We start from the raw sequence: 26,879 nt of genomic DNA, 5'->3' as shown, positions 1-26,879 counted from the left end.
GATGTTTCATCAACTAATGTTTCACACAAAAACTCACCAGCTGACCTGAGTGAGTTGAGGAGAATTTTTAAAATGCATTTAAAGCTGTTGTAAATTGCATATGCAGATATTGAAACAGATAAGAAATAAAGAGAAAGATCAAACCCATTATTCAAAGTATTAAATTGTATGTCTCCATTCTGTCTATCTTGACCACCATTTGTATGAAGTCTCTGTCAAATTAGAAACTAGCAAAACATCTGGTCCCAATGTGACTAGATTATAATGTCTTTAACAGCAATCTTTTGCATTCACATGCACATGGGGATATTCATCCTTTGGGTTTGCTCAGTTACCTTCTTAACTCTGCTGCAATTAGAAGAGTCTGCAGAAACTGAGTATTTAACCTACTGATGACTTCTGAGGTACATTTATCTATGATGCACAATAGAACATTGATACATTATTTCATGTATTTTCATCTAATAATGGATAATACTTTCTTTTTTGCGACTCTGACCTATCCTTCTCATATTTTCTCTAGCTGAACAGTAGAATAAGATTATAGTTGTAATGGTTAAATTGGGAAGGATTATAATAAAAGGGTCCTTGAGCAGAGTAGAATTGCCATTTGGCGCATTGCTCCTTGGCTCTCATCTGAGCAATTAATCTCATTTGCCCTCCTTTATTCTGTAGCCCAGAAAATTGAATATTTATTCAATTCTGTCTTTTGCATTGACATTTTGGGGAGATGGTGGCGGACAGAGGGCTTGGGAATAAACATCAGGAGGAATTTGCGAATGGGATATTAGAGGGAGGTAATTCAGATATCGGGCTGTCTGATCGCCAATGTGGGGATGGGCCGATACAAACACAAGTGTGGTGGGAGGTCTAATTATGCAACATAGAGAACAAGGTATAAGAACAGGCCCTTCGGCCCACTATGTCTGCACTGACCATGATGCCATTCTAAACTAATCCTATCTGTCTGTACGTGGTCCTCTATTCCCTGTCTGTTCATGTTCTGTCTAAATGCTTCCTAAACATTGCTAACGTACCTGCTTTTACTACCTCTCCCTGACGTGCTTTGCAGGCACCTACCACCGTCTGTGTAAAAAAAACTTTTCTAACACATCTCCCTTAAACTTTTCTCTTCTCACCTTAAACCTATGCCACCTAGGATTTGACATTTCTACCCTGTGAAAAAGAATCCAAACATCCACTCTATCCAAACTTCAATTTTATATACTTCTATCAGATTGCCCCCTCAGCCTCCAACACTCTAATGGAAACAATCCAAGTTTACCCAACCTCTCCTGATAGCTAATATACTCCAATCCAGACAACATCCTGGTCAACCACTTTGTACCTTTTCCAAAGTTTCTACATCCTTCTGATTGTGCGGCAACTAGAACTGCAAGCAATATTCCAAAATGTGGTTCAAAGTTTTATACAGCTGTATCAGGACTTGCTAACTATTATACTCAATGCCTTGACCAATGAAGCAAGCGTGCCATATGTCTTTTTTATCACCTTATCCATTTACAGGAAGCTACCGATTTGCACAATGAGATCTCTCTGTATATTCCATAAAAAAAGCATAGAGTCATACAGCACAGAAACAGAACCATCAGCCCAATTTGTCAATGCTGATCAGGTTTCCTAAACTGAACTAGACCCATTTGCCTGCATTTAGCCTATATCCCACTAAATCTTTCCAATCCACGTACCTGTCCAATCAATACTCCTACAGATCTTGTCATTTCCTGTATAGTTTGTTCTTAATCCCCCAAAATCCATCCCATCACTTTACACTTGCCTAGATTAAACTCCATCTGCCATTTCTCTATCCAACTTTCCAAATGATCTAGATCCTGTTGTATCTTTTGTCTACCTTCCTTATTACGTCCAACTTCACCAATTTTTGTGTTGTCTGCAAACTTACAAATTCGACCATCTACATTTTCATCTAAATCATTTATACATGTTACCAGCAGAAGTCTTAGGACTTCCTGGGACTGATTCTTGCAGAACACTACTGGTCACAGAACTCAAGTCAGCAAAAATGCCACTCCACAGCGACTCTTTGTCTCCTATGATGAAGCCAATTTTGTATCCAACTTATCAACTCACTGTACATCCCATGTGACATAATCTTCTGGACCATAATCTTCTTCAACATACATTGCCCTACCCTCAATCATTTTCACTACTTCCTCAAAAAAATTCAATCAAATTTGTGAGACAAGACCTCCCCTACACAAAGCCATACTGACTATCCCTGATAAGTCCATTCTTATCCAAATATGAGTAAATCCTGTGCCTAAGACTCTTCTCCAATAATTTCCCTACCATATGTAAGGCTCATTGGACTGTAAATTCCCAGATTATCCCTATTGCCCTTTTCAAACATAAAAACAACATTGGCTATTCTCCAGGCTTCTGAAAGTTCACCTGTGGCTAAGGAGGATAGAAAGATCTCTGTCGAGTCCCCAGAAATATCTTTCTTTCCCTCTCTCAGTATCCCAGGATAGATTCCAACAGGCCCTGGGACTCAAACTACCTTGATAGTTTTCAAGCCACCCAACACCTACTCCTTAATATCAATGTGCCCTAGAATGTCAACATACCCCTCCCTAATATTACCATCATCCATATCCTTCTCCTTGGTGAAAACATATACAAGATGCTCATTAAGGACCTCACCCACTTCCTCTGTCTTCACACATTAATTCCCTCATTTGTCCTTGAGTTGTCCTCTAGCTACCCTCTTTGCTTCTAACATACACAAAAAAGCCTTGGGAGTCTCCTTAATCCTACCAGCCAATGACATTTCACGGTCCCTGTTAACCTCCCTAATTCCTGGTTTAAGTTCTTTCCTGCTTCCTTTATATTCCTCAAGGGCCCTGTTTGATGTCACTTTCCCAAACCTTGCACATGCTTCATTTATCTTTCAAAGAAATTTTCAATATCTCTTCCCAAATCTTGCCATCCTTATCTTTCACTCTCACAGGAACATACAGGTCCTGAGCTGTGATCAAATAGCCTTTAAAAAACTCTCACATCAGATGTTGATTTACACTCAAATTGACACCCTCAATCTAACTCCTCCACTTCCTGCCAGTACTGTTGTAAAAACAATGTTATCCTTATCTATAACTATCTAAAACTTATGGAATTATGTTAAAAATCACACACCACCAGGTTACAGTCCAACAGGTTTAATTGGAAGCACTCGCTTTCGGAGTGCCGCTCCTTCCTCAGGGGATTGTGGAGGACACAATTGTAAGACACAGAATTTATAGCAAAAGTTTACAGTGTGATGTAACTGAAATTATACATTGAAAAATACCTTGATTGTTTGTTGAATCTTTCATCTGTTCGAATGACCATGACAGTTTCACTTCTTTCATGTGTAAATCACAAAACCTTTTTTAAAAGTTACATTCTCAGGTTAACTGTAACAATTGGTGTTAGGCAGATAATATGTTGAAGGTGTTAGCCCCCTGTGTTCTCTGTCTATGCCATAAGGTTTAGACTGATTCTAATCTAAAAATGTGAGTTAACAGAGTCTTACATGGATCCATGCAGTTTTTGAGCAAAGTCCAATGTAACTCTGCAAGCACAAATTCACCCCACAAACATATATGTATATGGGTGCATGTGGGTCTTTGTGTGTGTCTAGGGTGGGGAGTTGTGAGTGTCTGTGAGTGTATATGTGTGTGTGTGTGTAGAGTGGTCTAAGTCTGTGAGAGGATGCATGTGAGAGTGTGTGTGTCCGTAGAGGTGTGTGTGAGTGTCTGTGTGCGTGTCTGTGTATGCGTGTATTTGTGTGTGTGTGTGTGTGTGTGTATAGTGCAAAGGTGGTCACCTGAAGTGTGACATGAACCCAAGGTCCCGGTTGAGGCCCTCCCTATGGGTATCGAACTTTGCTATCAGCCTCTGCTTGGCCACTTTTCGCTGCTGCCTGTCCCAAAGTCCGCCTTGGAGGATGGTCACCCGAAGGTCCAAGGTTGAATGTCCTGGACTGCCTAAGTGTTCCCCTACTGGGAGGGAACACTCCTGTCTGGGAGGGAACATACACACACTCCTACAGACACACACACTCCCACACTCACACATGCACCCCCTCACAGACTTAGACACTCCACTCTCACATACACACACATATACACTCTCTCTCACACTCACAACCCCCTACCCCAGACAGACAGACAGGCACACACATTCACACACACACACAAACAAACTCACAAGCACATATATACATATACATTTGTGGGTGAATTTGTACTTGCAGAGTTACATTGTACCTTGCTCAAAAACTGCATGAATTGATATAAGACTCTGTTAACTCACTTTTTAGATTAGAATCAGTCTAAACATTACGGCACAGACAGGGAACCCAGAGGGCTAACACCATCAACATATTATCTGGCTAACACCAATTGTTACAGTTAACCTGAGAATGTAGCTTTTTAAAAAAAGTTTTGTGATTTACACATGAAAGAACTGAAACTATCATAATATTCAAACAGGTGAAAGACTCGACAAACAATCAAAGCATTTTTCAATGTATAATTTCAGTTACATCACACTGTAAACTTTAGCCATAAATTCTGTGCCTTACAATTGACCCGATGAAGGAGCAGCGCTCCGAAAGCTAGTGCTTCCAATTAAACCTGTTGGACTATAACCTGGTGTTGTGTGATTTTTAACTTTGTGCACCCCAGTACAACACTGGCACCTCCAAATCATGGAATTATGATTATGTTTCCCAAAATGCTCTCCCATTAAAACTTCAATCACTTGGCCACGCTCATTCCCCAATATTAGGCTCCTTCCCTGGTTGGACTATCTACATACTGTTTCAAGAAGCTGTCCTGGATGTACCCAATAAACTCTGTCCCATTTAAGTTTCTGACAGTAAAAGAGTCCCAACCAGTATTGGGGATGTTAAAAATCACTCACTACAACAACCCTGTCATTTTTACATCTTTCCATGATCTGCCTGTATATCTGTTCATCTATCTCCTGCTGGCTATTGGGAGGCCTATAGTATAACCCCATGATAGTGATTGCACCTTTCTTATTCCTGACGTTTACTCAGACAGCCTCGGTGGACGACCCCTCCAAGGTCTCCTCTCTTAGTGCAGCTATGACATTCTCCTTAATCTCTCCCACAACTTTTACTTCCCTTTATCATGCCTGAAACATCTAAACCCTGGAACATTGAGCTAAGAGTCCTGCCCTTCTCTCAACTAACTCTCTGTAATGGCTACAACATTGTAGTGCCATGTACTACTCCAGGCTCTCAGTTCAATTGCATTATCTGCTATACTTCTTGCATTAAAATAAATACATTTCAGACCACCAGTCCTGTCATGTTAACCTGGCCTTGCCTTTTCTTCCTATTAGACTTATTTGACCTTCTCCTCAATTACTTCACATGCTGACCTACTGCTCTGCTTCCCAACCATCTGCCACAATGATTTAAACCATCTTCCCTGCCAGGATATTGGTATCCCTCCAGGTTAGATGGAACTCATTCTTAGTGTATTAATCCTGTAAGTAACTCAATGGGTTGCGGCAGCAGGGAAGCTTGAGAGGCTTTGAGGTTGGAAGTTAGGTCAGTTAAGCTTCTCCTGGCCCACAAGAAATACTTGAAATAAATTTATTCCAGTAGGTCTGACCAAAGTCACATTCTTTCATTTGCCAGGCTTCCCAAACCCCAGGAAACCAGGGCTGCAGTCCATAAAGTTGGTTCAGTTGAAGTCACGCCCATCACTGAAATAGTTTAGTCGCGGGCAGTTCTTCTGACACAGATTTGCCATTGATGCAGTACTAATCACCTGTTTCTCACCAACCCACTTTCATTTAACCCAAAACGATGGCAACTTGAGGTCAAATTGTGAAGAAACCATTGCCCCTCTCACGCTCATCCCCCTCACCTCACTGGAAGAGTGTTAAAATGTCCAGATGAAATGAAGATCTAAACAGCTTGAATTCAGTGGACTTAATGGGAATAACAGCTGACATATTCATCCATTTCCATGTTTTCTTAACGTCTCTGTCCAGGCTATTTAGAAAATATCTTATATTTGGCTGTGAGGGCTCTTTTGGTAGAGTCCCTTCCTCTAGGCTACAAGACTTGGGTTCAAGTCCCACCTGCTCCAAAGGTGTGTTCTACCATCTCTGAACAGGTTGATTAGAAAATATCTTTGAGCTGGCTGTTTGTGGTTACCCCAGCATTTTTATAACTAACCATCTAGTACAGGTAAAACCCATCAAAGATGCTTTTGATTCTGGAAAGAAGGCTGTGTTTTAGAACCGTTGTTATTGATGAGATGTACATCATTCACTTTTGAATGAAGTCGGCTACTAATAGTATGACTTGGAACATGAACTACACTGTTGCAGAAACTGCAGCCACTAGGGACCTTCTGGTTAAGTGTTTACTTACAAACATTCAGGTTCCTGTTCAGTGAACTACATACACAAGCTAATCAGACAAACATGATTCTGTTCCTTGAGTTGCCTCCAATCCATGATAAATATTTGCACTGGCCATAGCCCCATTTGTTTATAGAAAGTCATTTGCAGATTCAGTCTCATTAGAAAGTCTTGGTGAAGCATGTTACTACATACAAAACAGCTCTGTATTTTCTACAGTGTGTTTGACTATTGCACCAGCACGTAACGGTTCAGGGGAGTTTTCCAAACCGAAAATATACCATATTTATTTTACATTATGATCTTGCTCATAAAAATGTGCAACTTATAAAGGTCTTACTACGAGTTCATCAAAGAAATTAATGTGTTGAGGTACAGAGTTGTGTTTATCTTTTGATGATGGATCAGCTCTTGGGAACCATTAATTGGTAACATGGGATTTTTATTTTACAGGTATAGATTTTCTGATTATTCTCACTTGGAATGCCAACAAGGCTGTGTGAATCTGATTGAGGAGACTGGGTAAATAGATTGTAAGTAATACATCATCTGAGATCCTAGCCCTCTACTTTGCTATATGGAGGCCGCTTGTCCAGAAGAGCCTCATTAAAGCTCCTGCAATGAGGTATCATCCTTGTATCAGACATTTTGGTGAGCAGTAATCTCATCAACTATAACTAAATAGTTCATTGGTACACGTTGAAAGTTGTGGGAATTGCTGGTGTCCAATTGGTGGGCAGTTCTCACAGGCAAGACTATCATATTACTGGCATTGGTTGATTAGTCAATTGCTTTTCAGAGATTTAATAACTTGATGCATTAGTTGAAATAATAGAGCACATTATAAATTATGAAACAGTCATTACAGCAAACCAACAGATGTCAGTGTGTGCAACTTGCAGACTCAGTGTAGATTAACTGATGGGCTGAGTTGCAACATTATATACGCACAGAATGTAGAATCTTGAAAGGTAAAATCTCTGAAAGGTTGGGTACATATGAAACATGCCCCTCCTTTCCAAAAGAAATTTTAACCATTTTTCAATTAACAAATAAGCCAATGAAACCTTAAGACTCTCAAATATGTCCAGATCTCATGATGGTGACTTTGAGGTGCAGTTGATTTCTATGATTGCCAATTGTTCCTGTTTGCATTGTCATGCATTTTCTTCATGGATTGTAGATTCTGTTCCTTTAAAATTTCCAGCTCGTTTTGAAGCTCCAGGTTCCATGCCCTGGGTTCTTCTAATTCTGTAAAGATTTTAGCCAATTTGGTCCAGTGTATTGTCTCCTTTAGAGTCTGTTCTAGTAATTGTCCAGCATCTTCAATTTTTCTTGTTGTTCTCTCCTTTGGAGTCTGAATCTCTTCCATTTGCTGCTTCAGTGATTGTATAGTTTTCTCTGGGTCTTGTTTGAGTGCTTTCACTGGGATATATTTTAAAATTCTTATATAGGATGTTGGTGTCACCAGCAAGGCTAACATATGTCACCGGTATTTAATTTCTTTCAAATTGATATACTTTCTCGGCCATATAAGACTACAGTGAAGACTAAATTGCACTGCTGTGGGTCTTGAGTCACATGTATACCAGATCATTTAAGGATAGCAGATTTCTTCAGTATTGCTGGCATTTATTTCTAAAAGAGCTGTGTTCTGAGTGTTTGGTAGCTCCTTATCATGTGCATCATTATAACTCAATCTGTTTTTAAAGGTCTGTCATTTTCTCCAGAATTGATATGAACCCAGTTCAATGTTTCTGTAGCTGCTCCTGCTGAACCTGATCGGTTTTATAAGTGAATTTTTACAGATCTTTCTGTAAACTAACAATCTTTTCTTTTAGTTGATGATACAGAACTTGAAGTTCATCTTGCTTCCTTTCTTTCTATTTCAGCACATCAGTCATTATTGGAAGTTGAGCAGAGAGTTTGGCCTTTTCCTCATGGAATTTTGTCCTTTTCTCCACAGCGGAGAGCTGAGATTTTAGCTCCACTAATTCACTAGAAAGCGATGAGTTCCATCCTTCTTTCCTATTCAGTACAGCAAGTATTTCTTGAGTATTCTGCTTCAGTTCCTGTTGTGTTCCTGATATCTGACTGGAATAGCTCTCCAGCTCTCTTAATCCTGCATAGGGAGTTGGTAAGCCATTATATTCTGCAAGTTTTACATTCATATGGCTTTGTCATGGTTTCCCTTGTTGATAGATATAACTTTTAAAAATATACAGAGCAAATATTATACATGGACATTTGACTTTGTGTCAACTTTAGTGAATAATGAATAATTACCAGTTTTCTGAGGAATGAATATGATTTTTTGTACTTTGTACAGTGCTGTAAGGATGGAATAACTAAATAATCACTTGACACGCTTTCTATCTTCAGTCATGTTTCAAGTAGTCCTTAGTTTTCATTGATGGGAAGCGATTTCTCCAATGGCACTTTGCACTCATGGCCTTTTATACATGTACACTGATCACTTGCCTTTTTTCAAATCCCTCTCAACGGGGATTTCTATGCTCACCAGTAAGCTGTGTTTTCAATGCTCCAATGCTATGCATCAAGAGTTTTCACATACAATTCAATGTAATTTAAGATTATCAACTCTGAATTTCACCTTTAGATTAACTTATTTGCTGATTGTTCAAGTATTAAAAGCCTCATCAGCATCATGTTTTTTCACAATTGCTCACCATGCCATAATTATGATAATAGTCTAACTGTTAATCACTCATGAGGGATTAATTAATTCTATGGGTTAGTTTAATTAAAACAATAAAACACCTTATAAGTTATGACACAGACATATTGATTTTCTGTGTGAACCTTGCAACCCCACAGCAGACTAACTGGCTGGCAGAGTCCCAACATTACACACACACAGCACATGAAATCTTTAAAGGTGAACTCTCTTAAAGACAAGGTATCCAAAAAGCAGGAACTTTCTGATTCAGTGAGTGAAATTTTCACTTCCAGCTTATTAATGGCCAATTGGTTATTAAATGGCAGAGGGGCAGCTGAGGGCCTTTTAACCAGCAGTGGTAAGAGGGAATCTGACTCTTCTTATAACTCGGTCTAATTCTCCTTGGGAAATCTGCAGGCTGGATAAAATTGTCCTATGGGCTAAGACTGTGTATATTTATATGTTAAACAGGGGATTTTGCATCTGCATTGTCCCAGGTAAACTAACATAAAAAATGAGTTGAAATATACTAACAAGTAGCATATCTTTCAATCTGAGCCCTGAGGTAGTAGGCCCAGATCACCATTGCACTGACTGTTTTTTGCCAAAGTGAATACCCTTGCAATCATTTTAGACCTGTCTTATTAAACAGTGAATTCTGATGTTCTGCAGTGGTTTGATATCGGAGTAGTACTTTACCCTCTGAATGCCACTGTGATTTAAAATTATTTTCCATGGGGTAATCAGTAAGCCTTATCAACAAATTTCATTCAGCAGCCAAAGAATATATGTTCAATTCTCAGCTGTTGTATTCCAGGTGCTGGAGAGTTAGGTGACAGGAGACTACCCTTCAGGCAGGATACACTCAGCTTTGGGTGAAGTCCCTAACAAGGATGAATGTGGTCTTCACAAAAAATTGTAATAGATGAAGATAAGGTTTTACAGCTGCAGCAAAGCTGCTTTTTTCTATTGAAATCCTACAAAAACGTTCTTTTCACTTGTTACAGCTTAACCATGATCATGTGGAAAAGCATTCTGACTTGTAAGCTCATAAGCATATTACTACATACCCTTCTTGCGCTGAACAAATTTTGAAGCTTCCACTAAAACCTGGAATAGGTATCACATTTGCAGTTGTGAAGTTGTCGGCCCAGAGAGAGCTTTCCAAACAGTTCGTGATGCCAGCTCAGTAAGTCATATGCATCACAATGCAGGGAGGACATTGGAATTTTAATAACCATGTTAGTTCTTTACTTAGAGGGATGTGTAGAACATAACAGGAGGAAGCAGATAACAGATATACAGAAGACGAACCTGATAAGTATATGCCATTAACCAATTTCAAAAAGCAACTTTTCAAATTGCAGGCAGAAGGGTGAGGCCAGGACCTGTTTGAACTCAGGCCTATATACATACTCTTTTCTCATTTTCTTTCTTCCTCATCTACTCACTCAACATAATATGATGAAACATTTACACATTGAACCCTGGTTAAAGGACAGCCTTGTAGCAAATATTTTCTCCATGTGCACAGGCATTTCCCTCACTGCACTCTCCTGACATCATTCCAAAATCACAGAATTGTTTGGGTGCAGAGAGCCATTTGGATCATTGTGTCTGTGCCAGCTCTCTAAATGAGCATCATGCCTGTGTGTCATTGTTCACTTTTCTGTCTTGCTCAATGTTTCTATCTAACTCATCATCTCATGCTCTTTTGAATGCCTTGATTGAACCTGATTGACCTCTATTATATTTCCAGGCCTCCTTTCCTTCCTCTAATGACTGAAAAAAATGCAAGAAAAATTCTTCTCATGTTACATTGACTTTTTTTGTAAGTCACTTTAAATCTGTGACCTCTTGTCATTGATGCATCACAAATGGAGTCATTTTGCCCTTGACTTCTCTCGCCAGGCCTCTCATGATTTTGAAAACGGAACCTTTTCAGCAACAAGAAAAATAGCCCAAGCTTTTTAAATCTACCTTCTTAACTGAAGTTTCTTGTATCTGGATCCATTGTCAAAATCCTTTCCTGTTTTCTCTTCAAACCCTTCACACCCTTTTCAAAGTGTGGAGCCCATAATTAAACACAATACTTAAGCTGTGATCTAACTAAGTTTCTTTATCAGATTCAGCAACCTCCCAACTCATGTATTCTGTCTCTATTAATAACACCAAGAATATTGTATGCTTTATGAACCACTATCTCCACCTGTTGTGCCATCTTTAATGATGCTCACTCAGTCCAACTATCTGGAGTTCCAGGGTGATGCACCAGTACTGGGACAAGATAAAAGTGACCCAGGATGCTGGGTTATGCTTCAGTTAGTGTACAGTACATTAGTGTATAGTACTGGTGGGGACACTTCTGTCTCTGTACAACACTAGAATGATGTTCTGACAGGGAGAGGTCTGTCACTGTATAACACTGGGGTACATTGCATGTCTGGACAGGTCTGTCACTATATAACATTGCTTTATATAACTGCAGGAGACACATCTGTCTGTGTATAACACTTGAGTTCAGTCCTAGTGGGGACAGGCCTGTTACTGTATTATAATAGGGTACAGTACTGGTGTGAATAAGTTTCTCACTTTATAACACGGGTCTGTCAGTGTATTACACTGGGGTACAGTAGCGGTGGGGACAACTTTGCTACTATATAATGGTTATTTTATGAACAGTGTATTGAAGAGATCACATCTCAAATACTGTGTATGCAGTTTTGGTCTCATTATTGAAGGAAGGAGATAAAAGTATTGCAGATGGTTTGGATGAGGTTCACTAGATTGTTATCTGCAATGAGTGGATTGTCTTCTGAGGAAAGCTTGGATAGATGGGAGTCCTTTTAGCTCTTAATTCGTATATTCAAATGTTTGAGAGGTGGTTAGGGACTCTGACTTGTTGGAAATGTTTATTGCCTAACACTAGTGTGCGACAAGAATGTTACTTGCCACTTAACAACTCAAGCCTGGCTGTTGTCCTGGTCTTGTTGCATATGTGTATCTCAAAAGCCTTTGCAAATATAGTTGAACGATATGTAATAATTAAGAAACATCACCTTCTGCCCTTACTTTGGAGGAAAGGTAATTGATGAAATATCCTGATGCTAAGGAGATTGGCCTCCAAAAACCATAGTCATTTCCCTTTGTGCTAGGTCTTCTGCCAATATATGAAGAATTGTTTGCCACCCAACCTCTACTCCATTCATCCCTTACACTTTGGCATCAATTTTGCACATGCTCCTTACTAGCACACTTGGCTAAGGGGAAGTTGATGTTAAGGGCACCCACTCTCACATCAGGTCTGGAACTGGGCTCTTTTATCATGCTTGATGCAATGTTATATGTGGTCAAGAACCCAAACTGAGCAATGGTGAGTGGGTAGCTACTGAGTAAGTGGTACTTGAAAGCCCTGTTGATGACTCCTTCCAGCACTATGCTGATGATGGAGAGTAGATGTATGGGTATCAGCCTGGTTGATTTTCTCCTGCTTTTTGAGGACTGGACACACATGATTAATTATTCACAATGTTGGGCAGATGCCAGTGTTGTAGCAGTGCTGGAACTGTTCGACCATCCATTAGTACCATGACTGGGGGTGTGCTTGTCTTTGGTCAAAGAGAGTTGGAAACAATGCTGTTACAAACTAATAAACATTTATTGACTATTTATTCTATTCACAAGGTAGACTCTTGCAGGACTTTATCAGAATCTTTATTTCTAGCTACATGTGATCTGCCATAGCCTGATATCATGGATAATGCACTCTAACAATTCGCATAATAGCTCTTAACCTATTATATTACTAAGTTCTTGGCTGATTCTGGAGCACAAGACTTCAATACTTCAATTGGGATGTTTCCAGGGTCTCTGCAAATGAGAAAAGTGCAATTATTGCATTTCACTTCAGCTTTGTCCAAGAGTTAATTTCTGACAGGGTAGAAGAAGGTCACGGTAGAATAAATAAGAACCTTCCACGGTTGTTGACACAGTACAGAAAGCAGAAAGAAATACTGACTCACTGTCTTGAGAAATGTTATTTATCTGAATTGGCATTTATCTGAATCTGTTGTCTATTTCTGCATGACTGTTTGGCTGCAACTAATGTTACCATCAGAGACCAGGTCAATATCCTACTCTGGGGCTGTGTTTCTCATGCGCTTGGAGTGATCTTTGACAGAATGCAGGGTAAGTGAGATTGTCAATACTCATTAGTTACCACAGTCTCCTTTAAGTTTCTTGATTGCCTTCAGAGTTGGAGAAAAATTCCAAGGCTAAATTAGTAGTGTGTATTTTTTTTCCCCCCAGAGTTTGGGGTAATGCCACACCCAATATTAGATTTGACTGGATCAGAAATATCAAGAGATGTGGACACAGGGCTTAAAATCACATGGGGAACCTTAACGGATTTCAAATCCATCACTTTAACACTCAGCCATGACTATAGGTATCTGACCAGTGATATTACAACCATCTCTCCTTAAATGGAAGAGTTGTGCATTTGCTGGAAGAACAGTACATTAGCCAGTACAGGAAACGAACCCCTGAGAATGTTATCATAAGCACCACAGTTAACCATCTGAGCTAACTGGCCTTCCCTCTGTTCATACAAGCTTGCATGGACCTTAAAGGTTCTTGATATTGAGAATCATATTGTTGGCTATTGGTGACCCATTGAATTCATCTCAAATTCTTCACAGCCTCAGCCAGTTATGAACTAATGTTAAAGAAAATGTCCACAAATAGTCTGGAACCTTCCCTCCTTCAAGTAGTGATGATACGATGGATTGCCACAAAAGGAGTACTATAACTCTGAGCAGGTCTCCTGCTTTATTTGATGTGAATGATGATACCCTAATTGCTCATTATGTTTCTATTTAAAAAGATCATTATATTCAGGAAAGACAGCACATGTGTGCAGTATCGATGGTATCCTTTACTTTAAGAAGACCTGCCACACAAAATTAAAACACGGTGACTTTTACAGAGGGAAGCTTTCCATGGGAAAGTGATGAGAAAATATTTTACTATTGGTGACAATCCCTCTGTTGTCTGCTGTATATGTCGGCGAATTGCTGATTGACTGACCTGACATCTATTAACTGAGGTGAATTGGAATAATCAAAAGATGTAAAGGTCCAAAGCTTAAACAAGCTGGACAGTTTGACATAAATCTGTGAAGGCTTCCCTGGGGAAATCATCAGGAGGTGGATCTCACAAGAACAATACATCTACAAGGTAAACAGAACATGCAATCTCAAATACATTTTCTCTGACGGAAGAGATGGTCACTCAGGCAATTGATGTGGCTTGAATTGCTTCACCAAGAAATATTAAAATGATGATCACAAAGTCTGATCACAAAGGCAGGAAGCGTATTCAGAAAGTAGAAATCTTAGGAAAAAAAGCATCAGCAAAAACGGTCATCTTATTCTATGACTTCTATTTACAGCTGTTTTTTAAAAGTTTATTACTTATTTAATCTCTAAGATCAAAAGAGAAAATGCTGGAAAATCTCAGCAGGTCTGGCAGCATCTGTAAGGAGAGAAAAGAGCCGACGTTTCGAGTCTAACTGACCCTTTGTCAAAGCTAAAAAAAAGGGAGAAATAGGGAGGTATTTTCAAATTTGGGTTGAGGGATTGTATTGTATGCTCCTACTGAAAACACAAGGAGTTGGCTTTACCATAAATCAATGCACTTATCGTTAAGAAATAAAAATGCAGAAAGAAACATAGAAGGAAATAAACATGAATGTAGAAGCAATAATAGGCTATTCTACCATCAAGTCTACTCTGCCATTTAATTTGATCATGGCTGATCATCCAGCTCAGTTCCCTGTTGCTCTTTCTCCCCATACCATTTGATCTGTTTAGCTCTCAGAACTATATCTAAATCTTTCTTGAAAGTTGTCAGTGTTTTGGCCTCAACAGTTTCCCATGGCAGAAAATTCCACAGACTTTGCAATCTCTGGGTGATGAGATTGCTCCTCATGCCCAGTCATTGAGAATATCCTTCCTACATCTAGGCTTCGGTTATATGAGTTTCCATACACTTTTCAGCTTTCTATTCATGTTCCCTTCAGGTGTCAGTAGGCTCCACAGATCTGGAAAATTGATCCATTCATCCACATCCATTAGGATTGTGGGGGTCTCTGATGTAAGAAATAATTAACAAAACTGCATGACTTTGTAGTTATGTTGCTTCTTCGCAATCTGATCTTCAGCCTAAACCCTATTAACTTCCTAAAAGATTGATCCAAAATTATATCAAACCCAGAAAGTAGGTTTGAATGTCATTGTGGACTTATTTCAAAACTCATGTCCTCTACCAGCTGGAAGAACAAGGGCAGCCAATGTGTGGCACCATCATTGTCTTCAGAAAGCAACCCACCAACATATTTGTTACAGCAATTATGGTAGGTCAATAAATACTGGCCTAACCAGAGATGCCCTTATTCCCTTTAATGAAAATTTTAAAAGGAAAATAATTCCGGAGATGAGAGAATGAAGTCTTCCCTCCTACTCCTTGTGTAGACATTTCACCTTCTATAGGTAGTGGTATCAAGACTGTACTTGTTTCAGCTTGAGTCCTCTTTGCAAACAAGAACATCTCCAGAACCCCAGTCAGAAAGTAGAAGTGCATCACCATCAACAATGAAGTAGACTTCTAGACCAGAATCTATAAGAAGTTCTTGCATAGCACCATGGTCTGCAGGTTGAACAGAAAATTTGAGATCAGCAGGAAGTTCAGAAGATCTACTAGACTTAATCTCTGCTAACTATTTGTACTCCCAAGATGTTGAGGGCTTAAGTTTTACATTTTCATTCCCATTTCTTTCTAACCCTTTCATCAAAATGTCGTCATCATTCTGCAGGTGATCTCTATCTTTAACAAGGGCTTGATTTTCCAAGACAGTCTGAAAACTGAAACAAACACGTGCTTATTTTCCCTCTTCCTCGCATTTACTTTTCAAACAAAAGATCAACATTCATTGATTGCAGCAAAATGTTCTCATCATTAAGTATTCACAATGATCTCCAAACTCTTGAATATTCCAGTAAAACAAGTCTTTCACCCCAATCAAGGAATCTCTTTGTTATGTCAATTGCATAAGGACATTGGCTATATCTGTAAGGGATTTGTAGAAATTTACTGTAATCTTTTCTTCCTTGGTCTCCAAGATTTGTTAGTGTTGTGTGACCGACAGTAGCTGGCCTTTTGCTTCAGCAGTCTCCTTAAGATAATTAGCTTACTCCAATCATGTTCACTTTTAATATGATCACACTCTTTCTCTGCTTGATTTGAAGCTTCTTCAAGCTTTCCAAGTCTTGTCAGCTCTAGAAGTTTTCGAGTTTGGGCCTCTGTTTAGTGAGAAAGCTTTTGAGTGTTTCCATGTACACTCCAGCTGCCAGTTATGCAGATGAATAATTTCTGAATGTTCAATGTTAGCGTGGTTCAACTTGGTCTTATCCTTTTCCCTGGATAGGTTTTGATTAGCTACTTGCAATTGTTAGACTAGCTCTTGATGGGCTGTTTCTAAGAATTGAAGTTTTTCTCTGAATATATCACATTTATTTTGATTTTGTTTGCACATGGTTGTAAAAATGCATAAAGCTGAGTTTTGTTATTAAAGGTGGGATGCCATCCACTATGTCTATGAATCTGTGTCGTACCCTGAGACCTCTTTTAAGCATGATTGCAAGTTCCTTTCCACCTCCATCATCTGAACTATTTCTGATATTGTGGCCACTTTGGTGGCTTTAGAAAATGTGGAAGACTTGCTTGCATTCTTTGTACTACAGCCAGAGGGCTGTGGGAATCCGGAATGCACTGCCTGGGATAGTAGCTGAGGCGAGAAACCTCACAACCTTCAAAGTGTCATAACTTTTAAGGCTATTCATGGGTCTAGTGCCGGAAAGTAGGAAGTATGTATTTTTGGTGGTACAGACTCAATAGTTCAAAGGGCTGATTCTATATGGTAAGATGCTATGATACTTTGAGGGCATCTACCATCTACTCCTGTTCATCATACCTGGCTTTGAAAATTGACAAATCTTTTACCTTCAACTGAGTTTCCTCTTTGCTGACTGGCAGAGGAACTTGCAGGTCATGACATTCCTATCATCTGCTGCCCTGTCCTTCCAGGCTTCGCAGTGTATCTTGTGGATGGCACACATTGTGCATTGATGGAGAAGGCATTGAACATTCTTCTCATTGATCAGATTTCTCACTGCTTCAGAGCACACCACAAACAGACATGAGAGGGGGATTTCCAGTTTGTTACATTCCTTTTTCAGAGTGTGGCCAGACGGGCCACCGGAAATAATGATGGACAATAATAAACTTAGCATGGAATTATAAAAGATGGACAATGATTAAAGCATGCTGGGAAATAGAACCCAGCCTTGACCAAAGTGACTGTGCTAATCTACATGCTGCAGAATCCAGACAACCTGCAACTACCCACAGACAGTTTGAAAACAAACCTGACAGCTACAGACCCTGCCTTACACACCTGAAGTTAGACTTGAATGGGGCAATGGAACGTCAACCTCCGGACAATCCTGAACATCGAGTCATTTGCTAGAGATGGAAGCGCCTTGCACTCTTATTTGGACGAGGTTACATGCACCCAGCACCGGTCATAATGGACACTTAAGTGCCACCCTGCCATCAATGTACCAGGTTGATCTGATCGATCAGGGTAATCGAACCTGATCAAACCATTGGCAGATCCTCAAGACCCTCCCAAAAGGGCACGAAAACCCAGAAGGATAAGAATTGCTGCAAGACCCCATTTAGGGCAGTAACTTGAGAATAACTGAAAGAGAAAACACCTCTAAGACCATTGGAAGGAGAAGAAGACATCACCACTTGGGGAGCCTGGCCAAGTTCCAGTGTGGTGGTGTATGATCACAGAAAGTTAAGTTAAAGTATAAGATAGTTTGTAGTATTTATCATTAGGTTATAGAATACTTGATTGTTCTGATATTAATTGTGTTCAGTAAACGAATATTATTGTTTATAAGAGTCAACTCACAGTTCTTTTGCTGAATATAAAAAATTAAACACATTGTGTGGCAAGTACAGCAAGAGGTTGTGATAGTTCATGTACCTGAGGTTTTCTTCTTGGCCAGTTTTTCCTTGATTAGTCTTCACTGTTGTACAGCCAAAGACCAACGATGAAAGGAGCTATCATTCAACTCCACCACTGTATTCTCCTTCTCAACAATATTGAAAGAGTGCAGACATTGTACACATCCTCCAAACCAGCTGAGAGTATCATTAAATGCCTCAAGTGAAAGAGAATTGTGGGACAGGGGATTAGAGGAGTGACAGTCAGAGTTCAGTGTCAATGGTTAAAAGAAGGGCTGAGAAAGAACTTGGGTGAGATGTGGAGTAAAATCTTAATTATACCTTTCCTTGAAAAATAATTGTTGAGCATGAGTGTAAGGAGGCATGCTATAGTGATGTCAATCCAAATGAAACTAGGACTTGAGGGCTCCAGAAAATGCCTTCTCTTACCATCACATACATTTGTAGAATCATAGAGTCACATAACACAGAAACGGACCCTTTGGTCAACTCGTCCGTGACGACCAAACATCCTAATCTGACCTAATCCCATTTGCCAGCATTTGGCCCATTTCCCTCTAAACCCTTTCTACCCATATATTCATCTTTTTAAATATTGTAATTGTACCAGCCTCCACCACTTCCTTTTGTAGCTCATTCCATACACGCACCACCCTGTGTATGAAAAGGTTACCCCTCAGGTCCTTTTTAAATCTTTAACTTCTCGCTTAAATCTATGTCCTCTACTTTTGGACATCCTCCTTCCTCAGAAAAAGCCCTTGTCTATTTATCCTATCCATGTTTCTCAAGATTTTATAAACCTCTGTAAGGTCACTCTTCAACCTCCACCACTCCAGGGGAAAAGGTCCAGCCTTTTCAGCCTCTCCCTATAAGTCAAACCCTCCGGTCCCACTAATATCCCAGTTTCCTCCGGGTGCTCAGGTTTCTCCCACAGTCCAAAGATGTGCATGTTAGGTGGATTGGCCATGCTAAATTGACCATAATGTCCGGGAATGTGCAGACGAGGTGAATTAACCATCGGAAAAATTGGGTTACACGTATAGGGTAGGGGGCTGGAGCTGGGTGGATGCTCTTCAGACTTGATGGGCTGAATGGCCTCCTTCCACGACATAGGGATTCTATGATTCTGTTCTATGATTTCCCATGCACAAAGCCATGTTGACTATCCATAATTAATCCTTGCCTTTCCAAATGCTCTGTACACATTTGTAGCAAGATCAGCTCTATATTCAAGTGAGTGAACACTAACTGGCTTTATTCAATATAACAATGATAACAAGAGTTCAGAGACAGTATGTACCTGTTAGTGTGAAAGGCAAGGCTGGTAGGTGTATGGAATACTGGAGATTGGAGAAATTGAGGCTCTGGTCAAGAAAAGGAATGAGATATATATCGGGTACAGACAACTGGGATTGTGCAAATTCCTAGAAGAGTATAAGGGCAGAAGGAGTATACTTAAGAGCGAAATCAGGAGGGCAAAAAGACCAACGGGATCATCTCTGTGTGGAACTTTACATTGAATAAAGCCCAGTTAGTGTTCACTCACCTAAATGTAGATCTGATCTTACTACATATATGTACAGTGAAGTTCACCTCTGTGGATATGTCAGTATTTATTGTGTAGCAGAAAATGAGGACTGCAGATGCTGGAGATCAGAGTCGAGAGTGTGGTGCTGGAAAAGCACAGCAAGTCAGGCAGTATCCGAGGAACAGGAGAATCGATGTTTTGGGCATAAGCCCTTCATCAGGAATGAGATATTCCTTCACCAGTTATATTTTTCTGTCCCCACCCCTAGCAGAGTTTCAGAGAGACCATTCCCTCTGTGACTCCCTCATCAGATCCATGCACCTGCCCCCCCCCAATCAGCACACACCCCACTCCCAGCATCTTTACTTGCCACTACAGAAAGTGCAATCCCTGTGCCCACTCCCCTCACCTCCATACAAGGCCCCAAATGATCCTCCCACATCCAACAGAAATTTACCTGTACCTCCACCACTGTCATCGACTGTATCCCTTGCATCCAGTGTGGTCTCCTGTACATCGGGGAGACAGGATGCCTCCTTTCTGATCGTTTCAGAGAACATCTCTGGGACACCCGCACTCACCAATCCCACCACCCTGTGGCTGAACACTTCAACTCCCCCCGTCCACTCCATCAAGGACATGCAGGTCCTGGGCCTCCTCCATCCCCAAACCCTGACCACCCAATGCCTGGAGGAAGAACACCTCGTATTCTGCCTTGAGTCCCTGCAACCACACAGGATCTTTATGGATTTCACCAGTTTCCTAATTTCCCCCTCCCCCCACATTATCCCACACCCAAGCCTCCAACTCGGCACCGCCTTCCTCACCTGTCCATCACCTTTCCCATCAATCTGCTCCACCCTCCTCTCCGACCTATCACCTTCTCCCTTACCTTCATCATCATTCCTGATGAAGGGCTAATGCCTGAAACATCGATTCTCCTGCTCCTTGGATGCTGCCTGACCTGCTGTGCTTTTCCTGCACCATACTCTCGACCCAGTATTTATTGTGTTCCAATTAAATAGTTGTAACTTTTGAATCGTATGCATACATAAATAGAAAACATCTGAAGAAATCAATTTCTCCAAAAAGTAGCAACTATAGGTACAAATGCCAGGCACGAAATATAAAACACTAAAAATATATTTCGCTTAAGATTATGAAATTTTGGAAAAAGAATTTCATCTGCTCTTAATACATTAGCTATGAAAATGAACAGTCTGTAATATTAAGGTGTCACTCAGTAGATTATAGCTTTAAAATCTGCTCTATGATTGAGTAATATATGCTGACACTCCAGTGCCTAACTGAAGGAATGCAATAATGTTCCTGGTGGTATTCTTCAGATGAACCATTAAGTTAAAGACATCTGTTCATTTGACTATTAATAATTCCATGGTCCTATTTGAAGAAGAGCAGAGAGTTCTCCCAGATGCCTGGCCAACATTCCTTCTTCAAACAGCTTTGCCAAAAGCAGATTAACTGGCTGTTCACCTCATGAATATCTGTGATGCTTTACTGTGGATAAAACAACCTTTACAATTCATTTCAAAACAAGAGTCGCTATTTATAAAACAAACTTTTTAACCAATTTGTGATGCTTCTGAGAGAAAATTGTGGCATATATATATTTTTTTTCTCCAATGTATTTCCACTAATCTAAGGTAATTTGTCCGCTATCACATCTTTATCACAGTGTACAATTTCAGTGCAATCTACATGCTACAAGTTCTAACAATGTTAAAGTCTGAAGCACTTTTTCTCATATGTCCATATATTGATTTTATCCTACAGGACATCAACGGGGGAATGAGGTTGCATTTTGTTTAGTACCTTAGAGATGAGTTTTGGGTTGCCAGATTTCCTAGTGGTCTGTTGTGCGCTATACCTGTTACTAAACTGTCTGCACCATTTTTGCACTTCAGAAATAAGACAATCACCTTATGAAAGAGCAGCGCTCTGAAAGCTAGTGCTTCCAAATATACAGGTTGGACTATAACTCGGTGTTTTGTGATATTTTAACAGAAATAAGAGGCATCTGTTTTATTTATTTCAATGCAGTTGGAGACCATCTCACCCAGAATACACTTTGTCACTGACAGAATTTAAATGTTCTCTTACTGTTTGTGGTCAGTATGCATTGTGTGAAAGAAGTCTGAGTTTTCATACCCTTGCTGGATACATCCCTCTTAAAGAGTTCGAGCAGCAATCTTGAATGAGTTTTAAAATAAAGAAGATCATCAGCCAAAACAAAATCAGATATACAGTGTGGAAACAGGCCATTCAGCTCCTTGAGTCTACAACAACCCTCCGAAAAGCATTCCACCAAGATCAACCCCTTTCACCTATCCCTGTTAGCCTGCATATCCCATGGCCAATCCACCTAATCTGCATATCTTTGGACTGTGGGAGGAATTTGGACCACCTGCAGGAAACCCGAGAAGACACGGGGACAATGTGCAAAATCCCCACAGACAGTTGCCTGGTCCCTGGCGCTATGAGGCAGCGGTGCTAACCACTTAGCAACGTGTCACACGCTCATTCTCATTCTGACACCCTCAACTGCAAAGTCTGATTAGAATTAAAGATAGTCCACCTTTACAAATTATCCTTAATTTCACTTCTGGTTTATGACCTCTGGTTTCTCGTATGGTAGGTCAATCATTTTTTGGATGGTTGTGATAACCTAAAGTTGAAGTGAGGGTCATGTAAACCAAAGGAGTATTCAGCAGGCTGTGAGGTTTCCTGAAGTCAAATCTGGAAGCGGTTCGCTCTCGGATGAATTCGAGGTTGAACAGGTCCTTGTCTCTGTTGGGATTTTCCACTTTCAATGTATGTCGCTTGGCTGTTTGCTGACTTGCAGAGATCATTGAACTGTTGGTTAAATAACTTTCTGGTGAAGCCAACGCCAACGGCTTCTACTTGTTCCTTTACGTAAACAAATCAAATATGGTTGTGCCTTCATGTGACTATTGTCATTTCAAAGTAAGTAGTGATGGACACAATATTCTGTTGTTCAACATCCTTTAGATTCACTCAGAGTGTTTAAATGGGAATATGTCATTAAAAGACAGTGGCATACGATAGGATCTATTCAATTCTGTCTGCCACAAATTGAGTTTTCATGTTCCGTTTTGTTCAGAATGAGACAGAGAGATATTTACAAACTGGAATTTCTATAATTCTTTTGTGTTGGTTTGTCTTTTAAAAATATGTGTGGTTCCCTGGACAGCTGTGAACGTTCATGTTTAATTAGGTATTCACTTGAGGCCTGGTACTGACTGTAGCTCAAATACCAAAGATCACATAGTTCCCACTGCCATTTTAATCACCTGTTACGTCCAACTTTTAAACGTACTGACTGAAATCTGTAGTAGACTGGGACATGACAATTTGAAGAGAAGCAATCACAAAGCTGCCACAATACAACCACACTACAACAAGGTTCCCCATGGGAGACTGATTAGCAAGGTTAGATCTCACGAAATATAGGGAGAACTAGTCATTTGGATACAGAACTAGCTCAAAGGTAGAAGACAGAGGATGGTTGTGGAGGGTTGTTTTTCAGACTGGAGGCCTGAGACCAGTGGAGTGCCACAAGGATCGGTGTTGGGCCCTTTACTTTTTGTCATTTACATAAATGATTTGGATACGAGCATAAGAGGTACAGTTAGTAAGTTTGCAGATGACACCAAAATTGGAGGTGTAGTGGACAGCAAGGACGGTTACCTCAGATTACAACAGAATCTGGACCAAATGGGCCAATGGGCTGAGAAGTGGCAGATGGAGTTTAATTCAGATAAATGCGAGGTGCTGCATTTTGGGAAAGCAAATCTTAGCAGGACTTATAGACTTAATGGTAAGGTCCTAGGGAGTGTTGCTGAACAAAGAGACCTTGGAGTGCAGGTTCATAGCTCCTTGAAAGTGGAGTCGCAGGTGGATAGGATAGTGAAGAAGGCGTTTGGTATGCTTTTCTTTATTGGTCAGAGTATCGAGTACAGGAGTTGGGAGGTCATGTTGCGGCTGTACAGGACATTGGTTAGGCCATTGTTGGAATATTGTGTGCAATTCTGGTCTCCTTCCTATTGGAAAGATGTTGTGAAACTTGAAAGGGTTCAGAAAAGATTTACAAGGATGTTGCCAGGGTTGGAGGATCTGAGCTATAGGGAGAGGCTGAACAGGCTGGGGCTGTTTACCCTGGAGCGTATGAAGCTGAGGGGTGACCTGATAGAGGTTTACAAAATTATGAGGGGCATGGATAGGATAAATAGACAAAGTCTTTTCCATGGGGTCGGGGAGTCCCGAACTAGAGGGCATGGGTTTAGGGTGAGAGGGGAAAGATATAAAAGGGACCTAAGGGGCAACGTTTTCACACAGAGGGTGGTACGTGTATGGAATGAGCTGCCAGAGGATGTGGTGGAGGCTGGTACAATTGCAACATTTAAGAGGCATTTGGATGGGTATATGCATAGGAAGGGTTTGGAGGGATATGGGCTGAGTGCTGGAGGGTGAGACTAGATTGGGTTGGGATATCTGGTTGGCATGGACAGATTGGACCGAAGGGTCTGTTTCCATGCTGTACATCTCTATGACTCTATGACTCTAAAAGGTTGTGCTGTGAAATTCAGGATAAGATTGAGGTTCTTCAATCCTTGGGACAATACTTTTCGGGTAATGTAAACTCTTTTGTCATTCACAGACTCTATCAAAATACTTTGATTCGAAATTGATTGCATAGCAAGAAGCAGCTTGGATATCTTACAAGGATGAGATTAGATGAGCCGGATTACGAAGAGACTCATGTGGAATGTGAATGGTAGCCGTGACTGCGTGGTCTGAATGGCTTGATACTGTCCTTGAGGACCTACTTTTATATAAAATTGTATTAGAGCCATAAATGTGATGCATTGATATCACTGGTCAATCTCAACATGGAGAGTCCTTACGTAGAATAGGATTATCTGTCATTTTTCATCAGATATTTCACATGGTTTCAATGTTATATCGATTGGCGAAGTATTTTATTTTCATTTTGGATTAATTAATGCTTTCTGCCAGCAATACAAATGCAACTCCCTAATTTGGATAAACACAAAAAACTGCAGATACCGGAAATCAGAAACAAAAACATGAGAGTGCTGGAGAAGCACAAACAGCAGACCCGACAAAGGGTCACTGCACTAGATACATTAATTCTAGTATTTCCTTGACAAATGCTGCTAGACCTGCTGAGTTTCTCCAGCACTCACTATTTAGTTTTTGGAAGTTGAATTTGTGCACGTATGTAGGCAAACAGAGAGCACATGTCGCTGGGCCTGTGGAAAATGTGGAACTGCTAACACATCTTCACATCATTCTGAGCAAGTGTACATCTCAAACCTCCTATTGAATTACAGTCATACCATTCATCAAAAACTAATGGATGCAATACAAATCTTAGGCATTCATTGACATGTGAAATCAAGATTATTCTGAGTGCTATTGTTTAAAAGGAAATTGGCGTTTATCACCAGAATAGGAGCTATAGTTACCCTAATGCACTTGTATGGAATGGTCTGCCTGTAAAACACATAAGACAACACTTTTCACTGTACCTCGGTACACATGACAGTAATAAATCAAATCAAATCAAATTCAATCAAATCAAATCAATAGTAATGCTGAGGGAAGAGAGAAAGATGGTGACTTCTGCCTAGCATGTTCCATGGGTTCAATGATTTTAGAAGCTGGAATGTGCAGATGCTTAAAACAGAACATTCAAGATATGTGTCTTCCCTGTGGATATGCAAACTAGCATCATCAAGCCAGATATCTGAAGTGTTTAGGGGCCTGCTGTTGGAGTGCATTTGTGGATTCATTAGGCCTCACCTCAACCAAGGTCAGCCATTACACTTACATATTATTTATTATATTTAAATGTGTTTCCATTTTATCCAAACAAAGGAAAATCACAGAAAAACAAAGCAGCAAGCTTGTATCCTGTAGGGGAAGGCTAACCATTATTTCAAATATATTGCTGCAGTAGTCTGAGTCTGGTTTAGGCTCAAAACTAGAAGCATTCATAAAATCTGATTGCGCTGTCTATTTTAACCAGATGCTGCATAAAGTGGATGTTCAGAAATAGGACATACCGTACCACGTTGTGCAACTAAAATACAGTAACTACGTGACTCATGATCTTATTGTTCTCATACTGCAAAGAACATTTAGTCCAAACTAACAGTGAAGTCATTATAAATGCCGGAAAAGTCCCTGCAAATCATTACGTTGCATTAATTTGATAACAATGCAAGAGGTTTGGGTTATTCTAGTAAAAGAACGCCCACAGTTATGTATTGTTGTCTGTCAGTGCTAGCACTGTCTGCACTATGTTTTGACTGGGTCACACGCAGATATAAGAAACTGCCTTAGAACCACATTCAAATGTGAGATGAATATTTATGAACATGTACTTTGAGTGTGCCAAATAAATTAATATGCTTTGACTGTTATATTTATATTTTCCCATTAAACATTAAAGCTATTCCCTTGTTGACCATTTGATAAAGTTGCAGTTTCATGTGCTTTGCTTTCACATTTTCTGCTTTATTTTTACAAGAACAACTTGGATAGCAGTAAACTGTGTTCAAGAACCTTGCGATCAGTACCATGTAATTTTAACCCATAGACACATTCTCTATGGACAGATGAAAGATTAGGACACATATGGTTTAAGTTCATGTTTGACATAACAATTTATCACACTGCTCCCCTAACGCTCCCCCCACCCTCCACAACCCCCAACACATGGAACTTTTCCCCTTTGCTCTGTTGTTTTGTTCTTAACATCCTGAAACTTTCAAAAGGATATCTGTGCAGAACCATTGCTGGATTAACTTGCGCAAATTTATTTAAATGTTATTACAGGGAACGCCATGTTTACATGAGAACAATAATGAATAAGATTAGTTCTCAATCTCTTCATACACTCTGGACTTCGTTGACGTAAATTGATTAAAATATTTCCCCATGTATAAATAAAAGTGTGTATAAATGCATCAGCTGATTTTTCACAATTTCTGATCTTTAGTAACTGAAGTTCATGACACATTAGTTGAAACTCTTTTTTGATGACTTGCATCGTGGTCTTGCTGTAACTTTTAA

The 26,879-nt window shown here is 40.0% G+C and overlaps 1 long non-coding RNA gene across 1 annotated transcript in view; it reads left to right on the top strand.

Moving 5' to 3' along the window:
* Positions 1 to 26,653, top strand: part of LOC122552766 (uncharacterized) — a 38,583-nt gene extending 11,930 nt beyond the window's left edge. Inside the window, exons 3-4 of the long non-coding RNA XR_006312488.2 lie at positions 6,886 to 6,965; positions 24,436 to 26,653. This is a non-coding gene — a long non-coding RNA (uncharacterized LOC122552766). The remainder of the gene's footprint in view (positions 1 to 6,885; positions 6,966 to 24,435) is intronic.
* The last annotated feature ends 226 nt before the right edge of the window (positions 26,654 to 26,879 follow it).

This window comes from Chiloscyllium plagiosum, unplaced genomic scaffold (assembly GCF_037043375.1).
Source record: "Chiloscyllium plagiosum isolate Xiang-an unplaced genomic scaffold, Cpla_swu_hap1 HiC_scaffold_10, whole genome shotgun sequence".
Classification (NCBI taxonomy): domain Eukaryota; kingdom Metazoa; phylum Chordata; class Chondrichthyes; order Orectolobiformes; family Hemiscylliidae; genus Chiloscyllium; species Chiloscyllium plagiosum.
The sequence above is the reverse complement of the archived record's forward strand: the minus strand, read 5'-3'. Positions and strand labels throughout refer to the sequence as shown.